General features: G+C 50.7%; 1 pseudogene; it reads left to right on the forward strand.

Annotated features, from left to right (window-relative positions):
- The first annotated feature begins 223 nt into the window (after positions 1-223).
- On the forward strand, positions 224-1,580 carry LOC131904438 (charged multivesicular body protein 7-like; annotated as a pseudogene).
- Positions 1,581-2,927: the final 1,347 nt, after the last annotated feature.

Genomic DNA, 2,927 nt, shown 5'->3' on the forward strand with positions numbered 1-2,927 from the left:
GAAGGAAGGAAGGAAAAAAGGAAGGAAGGATACAATAATGTCCATACAAATCATTAAGAGACAAGCAGCTTTCAAAAATGCTGTTGAATTCATTTTGTACTGGTCACCACCTAGTGCTGAGTATGGCCTCTGTCCTTAGGAGTGTTTTGTAGGAGAGGGACCTGGGGCGAAAGGGGACCCAGGCCAGGCTTGTGTTTGGTGCCTTGGCGGGGCTGGGGTTCCAATGTGGTCCCTGGGGCGAGAGGCCCAGGCCCCAACTAGGGGCAGACCTGGCGGGCCTCCTGCCGCCCGAGTGGGAGGAGGATGAGGAGCGCATGTCTTTCCTGTTCTCTGCCTTCAAGAGGAGTCGCGAGGTGAACAGCATCTACTGGGACAGCAAGATGGGCTTCTGGGCGCCATGCTGAGCCATAGCCGCCGCCAAGGGATGGTGGGCCTGAGTCTGTGGGACTTGCAGAAGGCCTTCCAGCGCAAGGGCAGTGTCCCTCTGGGGCTGGCCACGGTGCTGCAGGACCTGCTGCGTCGAGGCGAGCTGCAGCAAGAATCAGACTTCATGGCCAGTGTGGACAACAGCTGGATCTCCTGGGTGGTTGTTGGAGTCTTCCAGCTGAAGCCCCTCAAGTGGACTCTTTTTAATATGCTGGGGGATAACAAAGTTCCGGCTGAGGAGGTGCTCGTGACTGTGGAGCTGCTTAAGGAAAAGGCTGAGGAGTTTTATCGCCTGTACCAGAACTCGCCCCTCTCCTCCCACCCTGCAGTGGCCCTGTCAGAGCTGAGTACTCAGTGTGTCAACTCCTGCCCAGACGAGAGAACCTTCTACCCGGTGCTGCTGCAGCTGCAGAAGGAGAAGAGTCACGGTCTTGAAACAGAATGGAGAGAAGATTGTGAAGTTTGCCAGGGGATCACATGCCAAAGTGTCTCCTGTCAACGATGTGGATGTTGGGGTCTACCAGCCGATGCAGAGTGAGCAGCTTCTCTCTCTCTCGAAAGGTTGAGTCTTTATCCCGAGAATCTGAGAGGTGCAAAGAGGAAGCCCGCCAATCATGCTGAGCTGGAAAGAAGCAGTTGGCACTGAGGTCTCTCAAGGCCAAGCAGAGGACAGAGAAACGCATTGAGGCCCCGCACGCCAAGCTGGACACTGTTCAAGGCATCCTGGATCGCACCTATGCTTCCCAGAAAGACCAACTGGTTTTTAATGCTTACCAAGCTGGTGTGGGAGCCTTGAAACTCTCCATGAAGGATGTCACAGTAGAGAAGGCAGAGAGCCTTATGGACCAGATCCAGGAGCTGTGTGACACGCAGGATGAAGTTTCTCAGACTCTGGCTGGCGGGGTAGCCAATGGTTTAGATTTTGACAGTGAGGAACTGGAGAAGGAGTTGGACATCCTCCTTCAGGACACCACCAAAGAACTTTGGAACTTCTCAACAACCCCTATAAGACACTTTATACCAATAGTGTGCCTAAGCCTAGGATCTTCGGTGCTGAACTTGAAGCTGAACTTGAGAAACTGTCCCTATCAGAAGAAGGTTTGCAGGTCCTAAGCAGTAAATCTCCGAAAAGGCAACTGGAGCCGACTTTCTAAAGCTATTACAGGAATTCAAGGGAAGGACCCTGGTGTAAAAGAGGGACAGCCTTGTGTGTGTACATAGTTATTTAATAAGAACCACTGAGAAGTTGTTAAGAGGATGAAAGAACCACTTGAAAGTATCTGGATGCTGCCACTCCTGACAGGACAGGTCCGGCTCCTGGAAGCCATGCTGTGAAGGTGTGCTCCCAGCTGCTGCTGTGGACCTACCTTCTCATCTTTCTAGTGCCACAATTTATACAGTCCCGTGTGTGACTGTCGTCTCTGATAGCCTGCAGTTCTCGCCCTTGGCTCCGTTAGGTTTGTCTTCACCCACCAGCTTCGTGCCAGCCAGTGAAGGTGAAAGGTTCGCAGCTTTGCCCTGTCTTCCACTCCTGAGGTTTTTAAAACAAAATTTTGTTATCTGCAATGCCATTTAAACTTCTCCCCTGTCCTCTGCTTTATCGGAATTAAGAATGAGAGTCAAACAAGTTTTACTCAGAGACCTAACAGCTGAGTGTCTGGAGAAACATTGTCCACAAGATGTTTCTCTACATGCTTTGTCAAATTCTCTAGGTGTTCATGCTCTGAATGGTTCAGGGTCATGGCAGTTGCGGGGGTGGCTTATGTCATTGGGGGTCATAACCTCTTCCATCTTAGGCAGATGCAGATCTGCTGATGGGGGTGGGGAAAGGGTTAATCTGTCTTTTGAACCTGAGCAGGAGAAACTCAAGTCAACCACAGGCCCCACGGTATAAAAGAAGCTAAGTTTTTGCTTTGGCCCCATCATAAATTACGTGTGTTTTCTGGAACAAGCCACATGGTGCCACATTCCCTGTTTCTTGAGCCTGACACTCACTGCAGGCTCCCTATTAGGGTCTGGAAAGTATTTTACCTATATCCAGCACTCAAGGCAGGGGGCCTGAGCCAGGATGTGCAATAGGAGGAGGTGACCCTGACCTGTGTGCTGCCACAGGGCCTGCTCTGCCCTGCACCTGCCTCCTGCAGGCTCATCTTCTTTCTGTGAAATGCAGGGCAGGCAGGAAAGGGTAGGTCTGAATGCTCAGATGGCAGCATGGAGAGGAAAAATGATAGCCACACTGCCAGTTTGCTGTCCAGGACGATGACTGCCTGAATCTCTTTGCACTGCCCCTCTTGCCTTGAGGTAGCACAAAGCAGAGGGGAGACTTTGTTTCTGGCCAGGAGCATGAATCACTGTTCAAGGAGTCTCTCCCGCTCAGCTTTGGTGGACGAAAATATTGGGGGTGAAGAAAAACAATCACTATTTTTTCTTTTTTAATCTGGTAAATCATTGAAAGAGAAAAACACTAAAAAAAAGTGTTTTGTATATCCAATGAGATTCCA

This window comes from Peromyscus eremicus, chromosome 2 (assembly GCF_949786415.1).
Source record: "Peromyscus eremicus chromosome 2, PerEre_H2_v1, whole genome shotgun sequence".
In the NCBI taxonomy this organism is placed as follows: domain Eukaryota; kingdom Metazoa; phylum Chordata; class Mammalia; order Rodentia; family Cricetidae; genus Peromyscus; species Peromyscus eremicus.